The 22622-nt window shown below is 40.8% G+C and overlaps 2 long non-coding RNA genes across 2 annotated transcripts; both read left to right on the top strand.

The window, feature by feature from the left end:
- Positions 1–685: 685 nt before the first annotated feature.
- LOC144373258 (uncharacterized) lies at positions 686–8785 on the top strand. Its single transcript, XR_013432992.1, has 3 exons — positions 686–1118; positions 7703–7750; positions 8687–8785. It is a non-coding gene; the product is annotated as an uncharacterized LOC144373258 (long non-coding RNA).
- A 6-nt stretch (positions 8786–8791) lies between these two features.
- On the top strand, positions 8792–20844 carry LOC144373259 (uncharacterized). Its single transcript, XR_013432993.1, has 2 exons — positions 8792–17327; positions 19140–20844. It is a non-coding gene; the product is annotated as an uncharacterized LOC144373259 (long non-coding RNA).
- The last annotated feature ends 1778 nt before the right edge of the window (positions 20845–22622 follow it).

A 22622-nucleotide genomic window follows, 5' to 3' on the forward strand; every position in this document is an offset into this window, starting at 1 on the left:
TACGAAAGGAAAGAATACACCGAGTCCTGATGCAATTCTTAGGTGATAGAGAAGTGGGAAAAGGCCAGAAGGTCTCAGAACAAGCAGGGAAGTCAGTGAAGCAGAAAGTAAATTCAAATATTTGGCCAATGACAAGTAAACTAGAAAGGAGACACGCCAGCCGTTCACCCTGGAAAGTTACCGAACATTTATTCTGATCCAAGTTTTATTTATTATTCGAAAAAGGAAAAAGTTTTCTATGGGGGTGGAATGTCTTACTCCTTATTGGATAAATAAGGAACTAAATTTCCCTGTAGATCGATATTGCCTTAGGGGTTGCGTCTACAGCCCCCTTTCTTCCTAGGAATAATAATGTAATGCCCATGTGCAAATGCTCTGGTGGGACCGCCGCCTTGGGGACATAACCCCCAGACACCTCTCCTCCAGCGGCTGTGGTCTGTCTCCTGTGCTCAGCCTTTGTAGTCCGGCCACACTGTTGGCAAACTCTCCTCTCAAACTCCATCTTCTGGAGCAGGGTAGTGAGCTGTGCCGCATCTTCTTTCTTGCTTGCTACCTCTGAGCAGCTGCGGATGGTGAGGCTTAGGCGGCCAACACAGGCAGCAAGTGGCGCTGGGCACTGAGCACCCAGCCAATGCTGTTGTGCCTCTTTCCTTCAGAAGGCGGCGGTGCAGAGCCCAAGCCCGAGCCCGAGCCCCAGCCGAGCAGGAGCAGGAGCTCCAGATCAAGCTGGAGTCCAAACCCCAGCCTGAGCCAGAGACCAAGCCTCAACCGGCATTTGAGCCCGAGCCAAGCCCGAACGGGAGCCAGAGCAGGAGCCTGAGCCCAAGCCCGAGCCGAGCCCGAGCCCCAACAGGAGCCGAGCCGAAGCCCCAACCGGAGTTTGATCCCGAGCCTTAGCCCCAACAAGACCCGGAGCCGGAGCCAGAGCGGGAGACCAAGCCCGAGCCCGGGCCCGCCTTTCTTGGAAGCCTTCTGAGTCCACAGGGTGACGTCGCCCGAGGCTCCGCCTCCGCTCCTCCCCAAGCAAAGTAACTCACAACTAAGAAGCAGCCTCTGCTAAGTGAGCAGTGCTGTGGCTGTGGCCAGCCAGCGGCACAGAAGACCCTTTGGGCCCCGAGGTAGTTTGGTTTCTGTGAAGAGGAAAGAGGGTTGGCGGGCAGCTGTGGAGGCTCCGCCCTAAGCCTGGGAGGCCCAGCTTGCTACTCCCTGGTGGATTCCACAGCCACCCCCCTGCAGCTCTTTGCAAAGCTGCTAGAAAAGTCTCCTAAACTCCACAGGGATTTGGCGGCGGTGGCACTGCCTGCTTTTGTGGCACTCTTGCTCTTCTCCTTTTGGCCACTTCTGGGGCCAGACCAAGGCCAGTTCTCTGCAGCTGAGTGTCGCTGGTGGCTTGCGGGTGGGTTGGGCGTCTGGCGCCCCGACGAATGACCCCAGCCCCGGGATTGTGCAATGTGGAGCTGGTTCCTTGTCTGGGCGGGGAGCAAGGATTTGGGGGAAATTTTCGTGGCCCTCTGAGGTGAGGTGGTCACAGAGTAGAAGAGATGACCTGGATTTTGTGCCACATGGGACGCGGGACACTGAGCTGGGCTGCACTTGACAGAGATGACTTTGGTCTTTGCGACCCAGTGTTCTTCCCTGAGGCTCTCTCAGGGAGCAGGTTGGCACGACTGTGCTGTAGTGTATGGAGACGTTGCTTTTCTGGGGGAACTAGTGGCCTTGGTGTCCAGTGCAGGCTGCACTAGGTTAGTGGGGAAGAGAGAAAGAAAGAATAGTTAGGTTTCTGGGGACAACTGCTCTGTTGCTCGCGGTGCTGGCTTGTTGCTGTCTGCCACCAGAGTGTTCCCAAAATTCTCAGGGAAGCCATTGTCAGAAATGCTTGGCGCCCTTTGTCAGGTGCTTTTTGTCCTGACTCTTGTCCAACTACTTCCCCATCTCTCCCCTAGTCCCCATTCTCCTCTCCCAGTGCTGCATTGCTCCTGGGTTGGTCCTGTGGGTTCGGGCACTGCTTGGAATATGTGCTTGTTGGCAGAGTCTTTTTAAGATGTTTTGATTCTAAGGATCTCTGCAGAATTGTCCTGTGCAGCCAGGCCTGGGCACCTAGTCCCAGGATCCTGAGCCATCAGTGGGAGCCTGCTCTTCTGCAAAGCCAAGGAGAAGCTGGCTCTGCACCTCTCAGAGCCAGCCTGCTTGATGGTGGCTCTAAACAACTACTCTTCACTTGGGAACCTAAAAGAGGGATGAGAGTGGTCTTTCATATTAGCCCTTTGGGTTCTAAGGAAAGTCATTCAAATGAGTCCTTGACCTCTGTTTTCCTGGACCTGTCCTCTGTTCTCTGCCAGTTTTGTTATTCTTTCTATAGGTTGGTTGCTTCTATCCTTCTCTCCTCAGGGGGGGTGGCGGCCCTGGAATTTCACCAGGTGGACGCTGGGGAGTGGGCTCCAGGGCACTTCTCTGCCTCCCACTGATTATGACAAGTTTTCTGGCTAACCCACTCAGCTCAGTTTGGCTGGTGGGTGCATCTGCTGCCTTGGTTCCAGGTGCAGATGGAAATGCAGCAGTGGCCAAGAGCTGATGGTGAAGAAGGGAAAAGTGACAGCCATGCTCCTGGCTGAGCCTAAAGGATACAGAGAAAGAACTTATTTTGTCCTTGACAATTTCTCTCATTGTTGTGGCTACCCGGTTTCCTGGAAATAAATTCACATTGTTTTCCAGAGCCATCATTTATTTACTTTCCGTCCTTCCCCCCATTAGAAAAGGAGTAAGACCACAACCTGAGTCTGATCAAGTGGCAGCATGTACTGTCCACCCAGGCAGCGGTTATGAAATGATAGCATGCAGAAGGAAAGCCATGTATATATTCGATGGGCATAGAGGGCAACATCTCTATGCAATAAGTGATCCGGTGGTTTAATTAAATTCTCTTTGGACTAAGGGTTACTGCATGCATCATTATTCAATGCCATGTTTGGAACCATGCTTGATGTGACTCATTATATGTGACTCATTATATGCAGGCAAGTTGGAGAGAACATTGATTTGTGCACACTGTTTGTCCCTCCACGGAGAGCCTAACTTGAATGGGCATGTAGTTTGTTAATTGAAAGTTTGAATTCTACCAGTTATATGATTAAACTCACATGTATTCAAGAGTTGTAACTTAATGCCCCAACAGCTGATGGACACTGTTTTGTAAAGAAACTTTTTAAAAGTGTTATTAATCCTTTCATGAACAAGTAAATATTAAACTTCCTCCAGCACAAAATGCAGATGTGCTTTTCTAATACCTGCAGGTTAGATTTCTCAAATGAACAACCAGATTCTTAGACCTTCAGTTCTAAGTGATTTAGCTAATATGACTGGATTTTCTTTAGTGGCAAAACATAACATTTGACTTTAAGTTAAATTTTATGCACAGAATGTACAGTCCTAACAAATGCAATTCTCACAGGATTTGCCAATACTATATACATATAGATCTGTATATAAGTTAAGCCTGTAGAAGGGTCATGGCAAATTTTCCTCATATTATAACTATGGAAAAAAATTAAATCACTTCTTTGGCCTTTAGTTCAACTGTTTATCCAGCTTTTTCATCTTTGTGTGGAGAATAAAAAGCAGCTTTTAGATGCAGTCTTCTCAATGACCTAGAGAGGGACTATTGTCTCTTTAGTGTGATGCAAGTCTGGAAATGCAGCTCAAGATCAGCCTTAGATGCCAGTTCCTGGCTCGTCCCAATGCTGATCCCTGAGGACCTTGCAACTCATTTAAGCAGTGCCACTTCCCTTGTTCCTGACTCCTTGTTATCTCTGACACAAAATTAATTGCTCTTATGATTATTTCCTATTAGGGAGAGTCACTGTAGCTTGTTTGTTTTAAGGTTTGCCTTTTACTTTTCTGGTTTTGATTGGCCAGCATCCTTGGTGCCTCCATGCCTTCAAACTCCAAGTTCTAATCACTTGTAATGATATGTAACTGCACATTTCTGGGACTGGTTTTCCTCTCCTTAGTTCCCTTATATCTGACTGCTGATTTTCCTAGATTGTGAGATGTCATTTGTGTCTGGCCTCCCCAGATGGAAAGAGGCAGGTTGGGCTGCTCTTTGGGCATTGGCATGTGTGCAGTTGACAGCTCTTCTCTTTGTGAATTTGAAAAATAAGTCAACCCCTCTGCTACTCCACCCCTCTCCCACACTTCCTCCTACTCCTCTAGCAACAAAAAGTTCCACATACATCTATACAAACTTACAACTTTTGTGTTTTCTTTTGGAGCCAGATATATCTTAAAAATTGGCAATAGGACTGTAAACTACCCAAAGCGAATACCAATTCTCCCACCCAATTCATATGTTCAGCAGTGATGGTCAATTACATATTTTATAGTCTTAAATATGTAGTCATGCAGCATAATTTAATATAGAGGAAGTGTGTTGGTTCCTACTAATATTTTTGAAATGCATTGTACTAGTTTACTCCAGGTGTTATTAAAGAGAGTGAATCACACTAAATTTGGATCTGTGCTGTTCCCATTTCTCTTCTTCGCTCTTCATGAAGGTCAGGAAGAGGAATGTTGGAAGGTCGAAAACAGGAAACATCAAGGGAGTTTACAGATTATCCTTACAGACAAAAGAAAGAGCACAGGGAATGTGTGTGTATATGTGTATTTTTTTTTTTTGAATTTTTAATGTTTTATTGTTTAGTTCTCGGCAGACACAACATCTTTGTTGGTATGTGGTGCTGAGGATCGAACCCGGGCCGCACGCATGTCAGGCGAGCGCGCTACCGCTTGAGCCACATCCCCAGCCCTATATGTGTATTTTTGATCTCTTAATTTTTGTTAAGAGGGAAAAAAGTCCTATTTTTGACTTGTGTATTGGGATCAGCTTTTGCCTTTGTCGAAACAGATTTATTTCTTATTCTGTCAATGTAAAAATTTCCTCTGTGTATTCCTTTCAGACTCTCCCCTTTGATCATATGTATTTGGTCTGTGTTCTCTTATCAAATGATGTTTCTCTACCTAACAAGGTTGTAATTGCTTTTGAAACGGACTTGTTTTTTCATCAGAATTCATGCTGTTTGCCATAGTTACTGAAAAATAGTACAAGACATATCAATTTATGATATATCTTTAAATGGTATTTGATAACAAAGTGAATAATACATTAGACAGGCTACTTTTTATTTCAGCTGAAGTTAAAAGCAAATTCCACATCTATGAAATAATATTTTAAAGTCATAGAATGTTTATTTGTTATGCTTACCTGTTTGTAAATGAAAGAGAGACTTTATGTTTCATTTTTTTAAATGGGAGTGGAAAACTAGAGTACTACATTGGCTGATTATTTTTGAAATAAGTGAAATAAATTACATTAAATGAAATAAGTTACATAAAACTACATTTTGGAAAACTTCTTTAAACTTTTTTTAATATTTACAGTGAATTCTGAGGTATATGTTAAAATGATACTTCATTTTAGTGCCAACGTGTTTTATGAAAACATTCTTAAGCAGTGTAGGTGCACTAAAAAGTCTTATAAGTTCTGTGAAGACTTTGCTTTCAGATGTGTGTTTATTTTCCTCTTAGATTCTTGCAGCAATTCTTTTGATTTGCAGTTAATATTTTGGTAATAAAAACTGAATTTACATAATTAAAAACTTGGTTCTTTGAAGTTTTCCAGATTGTTGAGACCAGGCCTGGAATGTGAGGCTTGCATTGATTCTGTGGTTGAACATTGGCACTTCTCCACTTCACTCTGGTTGAACTTTTTGGTGCTCTTCTTTGTGTGTTGATAATCCATAAAAATTCCAAGTGGCTTATTTTGCCACATACAGTTGTTTTAGGAGCAAATTATGTCATCCTAAAGAAATTTTTTGTGTTTCTGCTTGAATTGTTGAGTTCTGTTAATAAAAATGATGTGGGCAGTGCTGAGTCAATTATTCAGGTGTCATTCTAGCAATTTTAATAAGATAAATTTGGAAATAAACCCAATGATACAGTATATAGTTATTGCTTACATTTATTTTGTTGAGAAAACTGAAAATTGATTGTATTTTTAACAGTGATAGTATTTCATAGTCGCAAGTTCTAGGTTTGAAAGAAGTTACAGGCATTGAGGGATAGGATTCAAACTTTGTACTTATATTATTGGGAATACTATGGAAAATAGCTCATTATTTTTCTATAGTTGGAGAAACTGAAATGGAAAATAAACTGTATAGAATCTATATAGTCATCCTTCCCTACCACAGTCTATATTCTGCTTTTTTAAAAAAAATTTTAGTTGTAAATGGACACAATATCTTTATTTTTCATTTATGTATTTTTATATGGTCCTGAAGATTGAATCCAGTGCCTTATTCATGCTAGGCGAGTGCTCTACCACTGAGCCACAACCCCAGGCCTATCCTCTGCGTTTTAATGAGAGAACAATCAATCTTCTTTCAGATTGGGATCTATTTATATAAAACCTTCCAAATTAATTCTATTCCTTAAGCAGTAGTTCAGGCTGATTCCCCAAACCCTGTTCAAGGCAGCAGCTGATCAGCCACAGAAATCCTCCTAATCCTAGCTGGACAGTGAGTGACCCAGCAGCTTCTTAGGTGGTGTTCTTCTCACAGCTTCCTGTAGTGATTTGCCTGGGGTCATTCAGCAAATTCAAAAGAAGAGAAGAAGCCTTTCTATGGTCCCTACTATCATCCAGGGAATGATGGCTGACTGCATTATGGCCATTGGGTTCCTGCGCTGCAAAGTGCCCTAGGGTTTTGCTACTTGGAATTTGGTCATGGACCAACTGCAGTAGCAGCACCAGGGAACTTGTGATGATTTGTGATCAGAACCAATGCCAGACCTACTGGTCAGAATTTTTGTTTTAGTAAAAATCCTCGGGTGATGTTTTTGAATATTTAATTTAATTTTTTTATCAACAAGTTAAAGAATTTTTTTAAAAGAAATTATGTTTTGGGCTGGGGATATAGCTCAGTTGGTAGAGTACTTGCCTTGCATGCACAAGGCCCTGGGTTGAACATTTAATTTTGAGAATCACTGCTCTAGGACAATGTGAGCTTAAAAAGATGGCCACATGTACTTTGTTGTAGAATTGTAAGACTGTTGTGAAAGATAAATTATGACATGAAACAAATTTCCCTGTATTTATAGGTCTCATCAATGTTTACTTTATTATAATTTCACATTTCAGACACATCAGAACAATATCAGATAGGCTTTTTTAAAGAAACCTCAGACAATATGAAGTAAATATTTTCATAAGAAAAGAATAATAAGTCTAAGTAGTTTGGGTTATGAGTTTTTTGTATAAGAATGTTTAGAGTAACATACTATCTAAGGAACCAAATGAGCTATATGCAAATCATTTTTACTTAGCATAATGTTATGTTGGTACAGGAAAAAGCATTGCCTTTTGACATTGTTAAGTCTTTTGATTTATAATACTTTTTTTCTTCCAAGTATAATCTAAGGCCTTTTTAATAAGGAGTTGATTTATAGGAGAGTCAAATTTAATGAAAGAGAGCTAGTAGGTAGAATGCATTAAATATCATAGCATTATTTTTATTATCTTTTATGCTCGTATTTAAGTATAGGAATTCTTGTCAGTTTTCTCAAGAGAAAAATTATGATGTAATAGACACTATTCATATCAAAACACAATTTTGCTTGCATTTAATAGCTTTCTTTACCATTCTTTTAGAAAATGAATTTTCCCAGAAGACCTAATTGCCTTCTTATTAATGAGCCTGTAAGTGGTTTTTGTTATCCATGTCCTATTCTAAGTGTATCTACTTGTTCTAGCTGTTTCAGCAGGGAGATCTCTGATAAGTCACAATTGGTATATTTGTTTTTGCTATTCACTAGTGATTCAGAAAAATACTGGCAGAATGACATGGCTATTTCAGGGACTACTAAAAGGCAAGAAGTATAAATTAATGTTAACCCACAATAGTTGGTCACATTTTTACATAAGCTGAATTTGGGTGCAATATATGGCTGTATTCTCTGTATTTTTATACTATCATTGAAAATCTACTTACTTTGCACAAAATTCAAAGAACATAGTTTTTAGATTCATAAATAGTCAACATGACCCCTGTATTTACTTAATTCTAACACTCATGTTTGAAGAAAGAGGTCTCATTGAAGACAGATCACTAAAAGGGGAAAGTCACTTTCATACATCCCCAAGAGTTATAGTGTTCTGACTTGCTACTTTTTAAATTTTACTCCAAATTCTAGAGCTTGTCCTTTTTACTGCCTCTACTTTTATTCCTGTCAACAATAATTAGGGTTATTTGTTCTTTCATGTGTTAAAGAGGACAGTTTTTCCCAAGGAGATTGCAGAAACAGTGATAGGAACTACCATTTATGGTGAGCCTGGGACCTGCCAACCCTTATCATCAATGCCTTACACATTTTCCATTCCTTACAATAAAACTTTCAGATCAGAATCATCTCCATTGCAGAAAAGGCTGATAGGGGGAAGTAATAGCTGGCCCTAATATGCTGTGTGAGGAATGGATCAAGTCAAGCTTCCATGCACAAATACTTTCATGTATACTGAAAGCAAAGTTTTATAGACTCCCCAAACTCTAGAGTGCAGAAGCACTTACTGCTGTACTTAATTGGTCTCTAGCACATCTTCCAGATTTATTTTAACTTTTCTTTCTATTGTTACCAGATTTATATTTAGATTAAAAAAGGCATGTGGAGCTGAAGATGGATCAGGCTTTGCTACTGTTGGGAACAAACTTGACTGTTTACTGGAAATCAAAACGCTGTTACGGTGTATGTATTGTGTTCAATCTCATAGTTTTGTTTTCCTTGGTGCTTATTTAGTATGATCCTTAATGCCCTCACATCTAAGGCCCTTTACAAGTTACTTTCAGTTTTTATAGGTAAGGAAACAGACAGGTTATAATAAGAAGTTAGAAGAAATGTAATCAAGGGAGAGTCATCTCTGAGGACAAGCATAGTGAGAACAGTAGGAAGGTGCAAGTTGAGGGAAAGAGCATTATTGCAGGTATCTGCCACTCTGAAAATAAAGATTTATGTATGTAGGTGTGTACTTATTTATTTATTTTTGTGTGTGTGATACTGGGATTGAACCCAGAACCTCATATATAGTAGGTCCTAGTCTACGACTAAGCCACATCCCTAGTTCTTTTTAAATTTTATTTTGAGAGAGGGTTTTCCTAAGTTTTCTAGGCTGGCCTTGAACTTGTGATCCTCCTCAGCTTCCCTGGTAACTAGGATTCAGGTATACACCACCATGCCCGACTGTAAACAGCTTTCCAGAACCAAAATCGTCAGTACAGGCATCAACTGAAAAGATGATGGAACACAGTACACAATACCCCTGTATTTGAAAAATATATGAAAAAAAAACCTGGAATAGTTAAAAACAAAAGTAGCTCAAGACAAAATTTATTAGCCAAGAGCTGTATTGTGATGCAGTGGTAGAGTACTTGTCTAGCATGGGTAGGGCCCGGGGTCCTATCCCTAGCACTGGGAGAAAAAAGTTTATCAGCCTATAAAGAGCCTAAAAGGAACCTAAAAAAGCTGAAATTATAGTGACAAGAAACATAATTCAGAGAATGGGCAAAATTTCTTCTAAAAGATTTTAAAAGTATAAAGTTGGGCTGGGTTGTAGCTAAGTGGTAGAGCACTTGCCTAGTATGTGTGAAGCACTGGGTTGGATCCTCAGCACCATATATAAATAAATATAATAGAGGTTCATTGACAACTAAAAAAAATCAGAGAAAACAAGTTGTTGGTTGTGGGTTGGTGGGACTGTACTGTCAACATATGAGATGTAGGACAAGTAAGAGCATTATTAGAATAAAAAGTAGCCAGGCATGTTGGTGCATGCCTGTATTCGAAGTGACAGGAGAGGCTCAGGCAGGAGGATTGCAAGTACGAAGCCAGCTTCAGCAATTTAGCAAGGCCATAAGCAATTTAATGAGACTTTGTCTATAAATGAAAAATAAAAAGGGCTGAGGATGTTGCAAAGTGGCTAAGTGCCCCTGGATGCAATTCCTGTAAAGAAAACAAAACAAAACAAAAACATCAGTCTTACTGATACAAAACATTAAGTCAGGTGACAGATTAAAGAACCTAAAAAACAGAAGGGCTGGGATATAGCTCAGTGGTAGAGCAACATGCCTGGTATGTGTGAGGCCCTGGATTTGATCCCCAGTACTGCACACACACACACAAATTAGTAATTTATTAAAAGGGCTTAGAGATCATTGTGTCTAAGGAAAATGTGTAAAGGAGTGGGACAGAGTTAATTATTATAGTAAGAGAATGTCCTGCAATTGAAAAAGAAACTTATGACCCTTTAAAGATTAAGCAACCAGAGAATGATATCTATACTTAAACTGTTTTAAATTTGGAAATCTTTTTTTTGGGGGGAGGGGGTACTCGGGATTGAACTCAGGGGTGCTTGACCATTGAGCCGAAACCCCAGCCCTATTTTGTAATTTATTTAGAGACAGGGTCTCACTGAGTTGCTTATTACCTTGCTTTAACTGAGGCTGGCTGTGAACTCAAGATCTTCCTGCCTCACCTACAAAACTGCTGAGATTACAGGTGTGTGCTACCATGCCCAGCTAATAATTTGGTTATCTTTAAAAAAATATAGATCAAAGGAAAGATGTGTATTCAAAAGAATTCAAATTATTATAACTTCATATTTAGTAGCACAGATAATAAAAACCTGGGAATGATAGACAGATATTTTTAAGATATTTAAAGGTGAAGGCTTGCCTTAGAGACCAATTACCTAGTTGAGAATTTCCTATACCCTTTTCTTTATCTCTCTTTCTTTAAAGTAGAAAGACTTTTATAGATCTATAAACATAGAAAAAATATGTAGATCAATTTTTACAGCTTAACAGGTCTTTTTATTTTTTATTTTTTTATTTATCTTTTGATACAGGGGTGCTTAGCCACTGAGACACATCCTCAGTAATTTTTTTTTTAATTTTCTATTTTGAGACAAAATCTTGCTAAGTTGTTTAGGGCCTCACTAAGTTGCTGAGACTGGCTTTGAATTTGTGATACTCCTGCCTTGGCCTCCTGAGTCACTGAGATTACAGACATGTGCCAACATGCCTGGTGATGGACAGATTTAAGACATCAAGAAACAATTATATTGCCAAGTTCTTTTGACTAGAGAACAAGATCTAAAGAAAGTTTGATATTGTATTGTTAGCAATGAACAACTATTATAATGGACTGAATTAAGATGTAACTGACAAAAAGACATTGAAAATTGCTTTTAAGGATACTAAACAATATTTCTTCTTAAGGGATCTGGAGGTAGAAGAATGGAAAAGAGGGAGTAGAAGAGGAATATAGAAATTCTGTGCTTTTATTGCATTGAGGGAATTCAAAGTGGTTATCTATTATTTTTGACTGATTATTATTTTCAAGCATAAACTAGAATAAATAACATTTTGTAAGTAGACATGCTATAAGTGTGATAAATATACATAAGGTTGCTGTATATTTAAAATATTTCTAAAGAAAGAAAAATATACAAAATAGAAAACATATAAATGGAAAAAGAATAAAAGCAGAGGAGGAAATTTGGGAGAATTAAAACTAGAATAATTATAACAAATGCAAATGTACTAACTTCTATAAAAATAAGACTTTCAAGGGTTGGGGGTGTAGCTCAGTGGTAGAGCCTAACATGCACAAGGCACGGGGTTCAATCCACAGCATTGACTGGAAAAAAAAAAAAGACTCTCAGATTGTATTGAAAATCGTGTGGATGATTTAAAGTCACTTTTGGAAAGAGACAGTGAAACATACATAATATGTTAACCCTACATAAACAAATATTGATAAATAAAGTGTTAAAAACCAAAACATGATATTGTACTTATAAAGAATACATTGAAAACAGAAAGGAAATCATACTTTTTGATGAGGTAGATATTGGAGTAAAATGGAAAGTAACTGTAGGCAGAGGAAGTAGGTCCCTGGAGGCATGCCCTACATCTTGTTCCTGGCATCTCCCTGCTCCTTGGCTTCCCAACTGTACCTTCCCTCTGCCACCCACGTCCACCATGTTCTACCTCACCTCGGGTCCACAGCTATGGAGTCAGCTGACCATGGACCGACACTTCTGAAACCATGAGCCCGAAACACACTTCTTCTCTAAGTTATTCTTGTCAAGTATTTTGGACACAGCAATGGAAAGCTGACTAATGCACTCTCCCACCAGAACTGTTTGTGAATCATTTTCTGACTCTCCTTCTCCATGCCCCTCCACTTCTGAAAACACCTACTGGGCTTTCCATAAACAGGTCCTGCCTTTCCTACACCTTCACCTCACCCCATTTCCCACTTGCTGTGCATCCCAACAACATCGAAGTCTCATGTGAGGTCACCTCTCTGTGGCTGTGCCATGTGTTTTTCATGGGCTGCAACAGTCAGCAAACTTTTTTTTTCTTGAAAAGAGGGCTGGGATATAGCTCAATGGTAAAGAGCCTTCCTTAGGAGCACAAAGCCCTGGGTGCAATCCCCAGTTAGAAAGAAAGGAAGGAAGGAAGGATGGAAGGAAGGAAGGAGGAAAGGAATGAAGGAGGGAAGGAGGGAAGGAAGGAAGGAAGTCAAAGCTTTAGCATTTACATAAGTGATAAAGAAATATTAATACTAAAATATGGATAGCCTAGATAAAATGTCTCCCAATTTATGCAAAAGCAAATAGAAAATAATGGTAGAAACTATGAAACAAAGTTATAGAGACAAATGACAAGATACATTTATCAGACTGTGATAGAGCAAGCTGATTGGGTTTCTTTAAAAAGTATTTTTTAGTTGTCAATGGATATTTATTTTATTTATTCATTTATTATTATCATTGTCATTGTCATTGTAGTCCTTATTATTATTATTAGGTACTGTGCTTTGAACCCAAGGATGCTTTGCCACTGGGATACATCCCTAGCCCTTATTTTATATTTTGAGACAGGGTCTCATCTGACTAAATTGCTTAGGGCCTTGCTGAATTGCTATGGCTAGCCTTGAATATGTGATCCTCCTGCCTCAGCCTCCCAAGTTGCTGGTTTACAGGTGTGCACCACCATGCCTGGCCTCTGTCACTTTATATGTGTGTGAATTTGAGTATGGCAGATACCTTCTCTGTGCCTCACTTTCTTTACTTGCGAACCTGAGGGTAAATTGAAACTTACTTATTTTTCCTTGTGAACATTTCATGACTTAGTGTATGTAAATTGAAGTCGAATAAGGCCTTTTTATCTAAGTGACTTATTGGCAATAAACAAGTGACACTTACCACAGGAATTAAATAGAAGAAAATAGATAACTCCAACAATATCTGTATTTATTTCACAGTAACATTGATTATGTGTGCGGTCAAATGAGATGAAATAGATAGCAAAAGGAGGGATTATATATGCCACATTCCTTTGCACAATAAAAGACAAACTAAGGAAATAAGGGATATAATACAAGTATTTCATTGAAAAATCTTTAGGCCAGCCCAAAGCAATTCTTAAAAAACATTATTCTGATTTTTTTTCAGGGGCTTACTGGGGATTGAACTCAGGTTTGCTTTACCACTGGGCTACATCTTCAGGCCTTTTCATTTTTTATTTTGAGGATCTTGCTAAATCATTAAGGACCTTGCTAAGGTGCTGAGGCTGTCCTCAAACTTGGAATCCTCTGTCCTAAACCTTCCAAATCCCTGGAATTACAGGTGTGTGCCACTGCACCTGGCTTACTTAAATATTTAAAATAATAAAGATGATGATAGCTACTGTTGACTGAAAGCTTACTCTGTTTTTTATATATCTCAGTTAATCCTCACAATAGTTGAATAGAGAGGATTTTACAAATGGTGATACTAAGATTAAGATACATACAGTGACTTTTTGTGTTGAGAGGCTTTATCATAATTCTGCTTTATTAACCAGAAGTATCAATTTCAAAGTTTTGGAAAGCAAACATCCAACACACACACAAAAGGAAAGAATAAAAGTAATAAGTATATAAATTAGAAATGAGAAGATTGAGAAGAGTCAAGAAATGTTAAAAACTGAAAAATCACAGAATTCATAAATTTAAAGGAACAATGGGAATTAAAAATATTAGAAATTACAATAAATTTGGGGAGGGTTGTGGCTCAGTGGTAGAGTGCTTGCCTCATACATGTGAGGCACTGGGTTCCATCCTCACCTAAAATAAATAAATAAAATAAAGGCATTATGTTCATCTACAACTAAAAATATGTATTAAAAATCACAGCCTCCAGATAAAAAGAAGAAATGACAATAAATATATAATCTGAAATTTAAAATATTATGGTCTAACATTTTTTTCCAACAAATATCCAAAACAAGAAAAGCAGAATTTTTTTAACATGTTAACTTTAAGATTCAAAAATTTATTTCTTATTCATGTATGGTGGTACATGCCTGTCATCCTATCTTCTCAGGAGGATTGTAAATTCCAGGCTATTCTGTGCAACATAGTAAGACTCTGTCTCCAAAAAAAGAAAGAAAGTAAAAGAAAAAAGAAAGAGAAGAAAAGAAAAAGAAAGGGATGAGAATGTAGCTCAGTGGTACAGTGATGGCAGGCTTGGAGATGATGGTACAGAGGTTCTGCCTCCTAGGAAGGAGGCCAGTGAATGTGACAGGGAATCCATGACAGGAAATGTAATGAGCAGAAAGGTGTTGCAGACAGGCTCTCCTTAGTTCCTCACAAGGGTTCTCAGATGTGGGCCGAAGAGTGTTTTCTGAGACAAAAAGATGTGGTTGGGTAGGGAGAGCTTGATGTAGTTGGGCCAGTAGAGACTCTTCCCTTTACCAGCTGCCTGTCCTGCCTGGGGCTCTGGACCTGGGGCAATGAGCAGGAGCTGCCATTATAGCCCAAGGAAGATCTGAAAATCACAACTCTAGAAAGGGAAATAGTGTCCATGGTAGTAACCTCAGCTGGACAGTTGGCTGCTGGGCCAAGTGCCCAGATACATTGTCTCTAATGGTGGGAGAGAAACTTGCCAGATTATTGGCTGGATGATATACTACTGGGGTTGCTGGTAGAAGTGACAATGAGAGGGCTGGTACAAGAAAGAGGAGAGGAAGAGGAGAATCTCTTCACTTATGTTTTTGGGATTTAATTCTGTGGAGTCAGACATGAAAGGAAAAGGCTGTAGGATAGGAGGAGTGGGGAGGTAGGAAGTGGGAGGTGCTGTGGTTCTTGCCAAGTAAGTAGAGTGTTGATATGCACTAACAAGAGCCCCTGTATCATGACTAGGCTAGTGGCCGGAGGTGGAGGATGACATCTAGGGATTCCCACTTCATCACTATTTGGTGTGGGAAAGGTAGAGGGACCCAGCCATCTGGTTCACAAATTTTGTGGTTGCAGGAATAGCTGGGATCTTGGAGGTGTCAATGGGTGGGGTCAGTGACTCTACAGACACTTAGGGTTGCGGGGGGAAAGATAGGTCAAGCTGAGTGATGGAGAAGGCCACTGCATTCTCTGTTTTACCCTCCAAGGCCTTTGTATCATTCTCCAAGGCCCTGCTCTTCTTCAGAGTTAGAACCGTTTTTGGCAGAGTGCCTAAGTCTTCATTCTTAGAAACAAGAGGATGCTTAAATGGTGGAGGCAGCTCTCCTCTGTGCCACAGCAGCAGGAGTGTCATTGGCAAGGGCCTCTTTCTTTTTGGGTGCCTCCTTCTAGTAGCTATAGGTGGAGGACAATTCCATGATGGGCAGATGATAGACTTTCACTCTGTCCCCCCTCTCTTGACTCCTAGGAGAGTGTAGAACTGGGATGATGGTGTTTGTCCAGTCCTTCCTTGGTTCACATTTCTGGCAGCTTGGAGCAAACTGGGCCTGGCTCAGGGAGCATAGGTTCCTATTTATCAGGCTGAGCCAGAGTCAGCCCACCTGCAGCAGGGCTGTGCTAGCTGTGGATGGTAGGGCCCACAGAGGAGAAGTTCATGGGAGACACCTAGGTCCAATCTTGCAAGGTATTTTGTTTCTGAGACTCAGGTGATGGCTCCGTGGTAATTGAGTCTCCCTGGGTCTCCAGAGCTTTGGAGGTACTAGTTATCAATTGCTTGGGGGCAGCTCTTTACTGATCCACCTGCCTGTCTTTTTGTGACACTCCTCTGAACCTCACACAGCATCAGTTGCTCCTGCTGCTCTTAGAACCTCACCTCTGTCTCCTTAAGATGAGGAAAATGGAAGTTGACCAAGTGTCATGGACTCCACAGCCTGGTCAACCTGTTCAGGACTGGACCTCCATAAATGGGATACTTGTGAACCCCATACCTCTGAAGAAGTGGACATGGACTGAATGAGTCAAATAAGGTGTCAGTCCCAAAGGGCATATTGATCATGACTGAAAAGGGAAAGACAGATTAGCCAAGGACTGGGAGTGGTGGTTGAGGATCTGCCTCCTCCCCACCAACACATGCGTATCTCCATGAGAGATCACACTCTGCTTTGGGGAATTAGTCAGAAAGCTATGGGAAGTGTAATAGAATGGGTATTATGGATTTGAGACACTGGTGCTGAAGATGTACTCTTTTAAAGGAATGAAATGTATAATATCACATCAGTCATCACACACCCTACTCTACAGCAATGTTTATATTCAGCTGTGAAAGAGGACACTGCCCTCTTTATTGTCCTGGCTGTGAGATGACTATAACAATGCATAGCACCCATGTGATGACAATTCATGGAAGAACTTTAAAAATTCCTAAGGAAGTTAGGGATGAATCAGTCCCTTCACGCAGCAATCTACACTGGTCCTGATAATGAACAGTTCCCAGCTGAAATGAAGGACCTTTCTCTAAGCAGCACCGAGGCAGGGTTATGGAGGTCTAGGGCCAATTCTGAACACTTGAGTGGGACTCCTTGTTTCTCAAGCCACACATGCTGTGGCTGTATGGGATCCACTGAAAAGATGAGGAAGTGAGGTTATACAGAATATATCTTAGAAGGTGGAAGAAGTAGAGGGCTAAGGAAATTCAACAGGTCTAGTGAGGAAAAGCAAGGACAATTTTCTTTCATATGTGAAGGGAACAATGGATTTTGTTCTTCCACAAGTGAATTTATGTAGCCTGATCCTATGTTATGGCATGGTGGGGGCAATTCTGACCTGAGAACAAATCCAAACCAGTGCAAATGTTTGATTATATCAATGATGTGGCATTAACTTGTGAGTATGTTTTTTACCTAGATATAGCAGCTCAAGCAGTTTTGGCACAGTTCCAAGATAGAGGATGGATATCAACTCCTACAAGTTGCAAATACCTGGACTGTCTGGCAAGTGTATGTGGGTGTTCTGGGTGGGCCCTATGTTGTACATAGATTCCAAGGTTTCCCAACTCCCAGTCGCAAAATGTTGAGATGTTGGCATCACTCCATTCAACACTTAGGACTAATATTAAAACCATTGTATAATTTGGTAAGTGCTTGGTTGGCGGAACTGGGAACTTGAATATCTCAAGCCATTTTTCCAAAGTAGAAAGCATTGGAGAGTAACTACAAACTTTGGACATATTAGCCCAAGAATAGCCCTATGAATTGAGTGTTTTCAGGTGGCCTGATGGGTTTGAGTGGGCCCTATGGCAAAAAAACAGGGCAATAAATGAGCTCTTTAGTGCCTTGGTCAGAGCTATATAAGTGAGTTGCAGAATTAACTGCCACATTTGCAACTGACTATGTATCATGTGGCGGCCCACAACCAAGCTCTTCCATCAGGTAATCAGGAAGCAGACAACCTAAGTGAAGTTAGATGGCTGGAAATGTGCTAGCTAGAGATGTGGCTGTTGAACTCTATAGAAAGACAGGTCATAAGAAAAAGTCTCCACCCAGAAAACAAAGAATAAAGAGCTCACTTGATAGCCAAACAATATATACGTGTTTGAGGCTTCCTCTGCCTGTTGCTAAAGGCAGCCATGACCTGGCCTCACATGATGGGAGGGCAAGTCAAGGGAGGCAACCTGTCCAACAGTGGCAGGTGGACTTTACCCAGACCTTTCCCTTATCAAAACTTTTAAGTTTAGCCAGGTGTGGTGGAGCACTTCTGTAATCCCTGTGGCTCAGGAAGCTGAGACAGGAGGATCACGAGTTCAAAGCCAGCCTCAGCAACTTAGTGAGGCCCTAAGCAACTCAGTGAGACTCTGTCTCTAAATGAAATTCAAAAATGGGTGGGGATGTGGCTCAGTGGTCCAGTGCCCCTGAGTTCAATCCTTGCTATGAAGAAAAACAAAGTTTGCTCTAAGTTTTGTGGATACACACACTGAGCTGCCATAGTCAAGTACTTGCTGAAGGGCCTAACAGTAGGCTAACATACAAGCATTTACTTGCTTGGCATTGTTTATGTTGCTCCTGTGGACATAGACATTGTGTGAGTTAGTCTAACAGAAATGGACAAGGGACTCTACAGGCTTCATGGTTCAGTAAGGAGCTGAGAATTCAGACCTACATTGGCATCTTCACTGACCTTATAACTCATCTTCAGTACATTAATTTCATGAGTGAATGCCCACCAAAATATCAGCTAAACATGGAAGATGTTTGGCAGGGTGAACCAAGTGCCTAAGGATGGCTCTGAGGATATCCATGAATGAATATGACTGTAGCACAAGCCCCAGTGCCTGTCTGATATTCACACAAGAACCTGAGGAGATGTGGATTCAAAGGTGCATGCTTGAAAAGAACACCTGCATTGCACACAAGGGAACACAGGGCCAATTGCTGTTGATGCTGACACAGGACCTGCCACAGGGCCCCGTAGACTCTGTTGGTCATGGGAATGGCAAAAGGGCCTTGATGGTGTGGGTTCCTAGGTTCAAGGTCAAAAGGAGTAGACCACGATATAGAAATAGAAAAAAGTACCACACAGGAAATTTCATCTCTGAGTGAGAATGTCTCATTTCATTATGTTCTGTAAGAATCTCACTGTTGTCATACATTTCTTTGCCAAATCCACAGGGACCACTAGTACCACAAATATGGGATTGTAAACCTGGTGATGGGACACAGGCTGATACTATCAAGTCCAGATGAACAGGTTACTTATGTATTGCTGAATAATCCAATTTGTATGTCTTAACACCTGTTATATTTTATCTTTAGAACTCATCTGCTTGCATAATAGACAAGGAATATCACAGAGGTGCAGAATAAAATGATTCCTGGTTATGCAGGGAGCTGCCCCTCTCTATTCCTCCACTCAAATGCTTTGGCACCTTCTCTCAGCCACCTTGGCACAATGGAAGCAAATGTTGAAGGGAGAGCAAGAGCTGCAGCCCATGGACACCTAGCTGGACAGCTACCTTATGGACTAGAATGTAAACTTACCTTCCTTTAAAGAAACCCAAACAACATGGCTTCCATTTAATGTGGAAATTAATAACTATAACTACAACACCTTTGCTGGGATATACCATGTTTGACATCTTGGGGTGACTGGGTGCAACTCTGGTACAAATGAGAAGGAAAGTTCCAAATGAGAAGGAAAGTTCCTCCATGTATAGAAAGAAATAATGCAGTCACACCTCTCTATCCTCTGTAAGAGTGGACTCTAGCCTTGTTCAACAATGTAATTTAACCACTGTCCTCACAGACACTGACTACTTAGCATGGCAAAGTCAACAGTATCTGTGGGATTGTGTGATGCCCTTGAAAACAACTTAAATTCATATGAACACTCCCACCATGTCTCCAACACCCACTAGTTGCAATGTGACAAATGCTTGGCACAAAGTGACCTAAGCTGGCCTGCTGGCTTTACCTAAATGGTATGCCTTCTACTCATCGAGCAAGGATTGACAATGAGTTCCAGGTCAGTGTTCAAGCATCTGGTTGCCGTCTTCCATAATCCAAACCAAGATTGCTTAATAAAGAAACTATGCAAATGTGGAAGGCAGGACTTCAGAGTAGAATAATGCTCACTGCAGCATGGCAGGCACCTGTGCCTCATCAATGCAGAATGTTGGCATGTTTCTCTGATGAGTAGCATTAAGTGTCTTTGGCTCCACAAAGCTGTGAACCCATGTTAATGCCATTGGTAAACTTGGTATTGGTCCTGTTTCTACTTGCTTACAATGTTTCCCTGCATCTGGATATATGTTGTATTGTATTCAGTCTTCCTGCTCTTATCACATTCTGCTGCTCTATGAATTGCTCTTGTGGCATTTGGTTACATGGTGCATCCTAATGTGCTGCCTGAGGGACATTGCGTAAGATAGGCGGGATAAGATTGTAAGGGCATACAAGCACATGGGGTGTGGAGTATATGCCATCTTCCCTAAAAACTAGTGGGACAATAAAATACCTTGTCCCCAAATTTCCCCTTTTCATTCCCAATGACATAACCATGTTAAGGACACAGTGAGATCAGGCCTGGGACAGAAAATCCAGATACATGTCTTGAAGGACACTGGCTTTCTCTTATGCACACTAGGACGAGGGCAAGTTTCAGTTACTGTTGAAAGCTACTTTCTTTTACAGATGCTGGGACAGTTGCTCCTTGGGGTGTTGGCCATACAAGCAAACTAAGTAAGCTAATGCCAATGATGTCATTGCTTCTATGGCCTAAGATGTAAGCCTCCCCCTGAGTGGTGATGGGAAGGGAACTGAGGGCACTGAGGAAAAGGTACTTGCCACTTGTCTAGCCAGCTGCCACTAGACACAGACAGCCCCATGAGGGATGGAGGTGCTGCTTGGCAAAGCACTGGGAGGAAAGGAGGTGCTACCTGTCAGCCTATCACCACTGAATTCTTCTTGGTGCAGTCCCTGGTCTCTTGTAAGCTTCCCCCAATAAATCATACGTCTGCAACACTGTCTCTGTGCACTTTATTTGGCTTTCTCATAAGATTTCCCATAGCTCTGGCACAGCTGTACTATGGATAGGACAGGTGGGAAGAGGAAAGAGTGGAAGGAAATGGAGGGAGAAGGCTGGTATAGCAGTGGGTACCTGTAATCCCAGCAATCTTTGAGACTGAGGCAGGAGGATCACATGTTCTAGGCCTACCTCAGCAATTTAGAGAGGATCTGAGCATCCTAGTGTCAAACGATGAAAAGCGCTGGGAATGGGGATGTAGCTCAGTAATAAATCACACTGAGTTTCAATACCAACATACTCACACACACACAAAAAAAATTCCAACAAAACCACAGAAGATGGAGGAAGGAAGGGAATGAAAATAATTTGCATCAACATTAGCTTGCTGTTCTGAGATTGAGCCTGGCCATATGAAAACTCAAAGTGGGCAGCAGCATCTAATCATCAACCCTCCATTCATTTGGTGACTTTTCTCATATGCCAACTCTTTTGTCATTTAAAACATGTTACAAAGAAAAATGTAGAGATGAATTTGTTTCACTTTCTGGTAGGAAAGTGAGTGTAGTACATGTGCCACTTTTGAATCATTTATAAGCAATTCTCAAAGGTTATTTCTACTTTGAAAGATCTTGTTTTCAACCATCAAAATCTGCTTAATCAAAACTTGATTAGATCACGATTGTATTTGAAAAAGTTCTCTATTCGAATTTTTCCTACTCAATAGATTCAACATGAGTCACCTCGTCCTGTTATCTGTTTCTAAAGTGCCTCTTTTTATCCCTTCTCCTAGGCACTTACTATATTACCATCCTTAACACATCTCACCAGGCCTGCTGCTAGATCCTGAATTACTTTCTGTCCCCATCTCTCCTAATTATTTCTTTAGCTGTTATGAGGACTATGTGAAAATGGTGATAAATCATGACTTTTTTTCTTCCATAACATTTCATGGTATAATTTCTTTTCATAATGCACTTTATACCACCTGGAAAACATCCAAGCTCTTTTATCAGTCCCTCTCCAACACCTTCCAAGCCTCGACTTCTCCTGCACACCCACTGTGCATTATATTTCTGTACCATTGTGTTCTACAGGATGCACCAGGGCTGTCACATTTCTTTACCATTGTTCTTGTTCCTTCCTCCTATGAAAAGTCCCTACTAAGTTTCTAAGTTTGTTTTCATTAAGAACATGTCACAACTGTTGTTTAGTAGACAGGTTAAGCATTATGCATTTGGAATAAGATTTACTGGAAACACTACCTCACTACAAATTCCCCTCTATGACATTTTGGGTGTGTTCCCAGCTAAAGGTAATTGTCCTTTTCTCTATCTTCCACGTGTAAGTGCACACTTACTCCACGAGATGGACAAAGGATTACCCTCCAGTCAAAGTCCATTCAGAGATGTAATTTAGTCTTCAAACAACTATATAGGGTAAAGAAATGTCTATTGGCTTATGCAATTGAAAACTCAGTACCTGAGCTGCCTGTATACAGTATGAAGCTGATGTCCTTAGGGATCTACCTCTCAGTTATTTCTTGGTTCTGATTTCCTCCATATTAATTTTACTTTCAAGCAACCCCTCCACTAATGCATGGTGGAAAACTAATTCTCAGGAGCCCCAGATTTTCACAGTGTGTTTAGTTCTTGATCTCAGAAAGAAAGAAATTCTCTTTCATAGCCTTCAGCCATAGCAGGACTTGCAATGTTTGGGTTTGGAATATGTCTCCACCTTGAGCCCCTAGTTATTTTGGGGAAGTTTGAGTTCTC

The sequence above is a fragment of the Ictidomys tridecemlineatus genome, unplaced genomic scaffold, assembly GCF_052094955.1.
Source record: "Ictidomys tridecemlineatus isolate mIctTri1 unplaced genomic scaffold, mIctTri1.hap1 Scaffold_329, whole genome shotgun sequence".
Classification (NCBI taxonomy): domain Eukaryota; kingdom Metazoa; phylum Chordata; class Mammalia; order Rodentia; family Sciuridae; genus Ictidomys; species Ictidomys tridecemlineatus.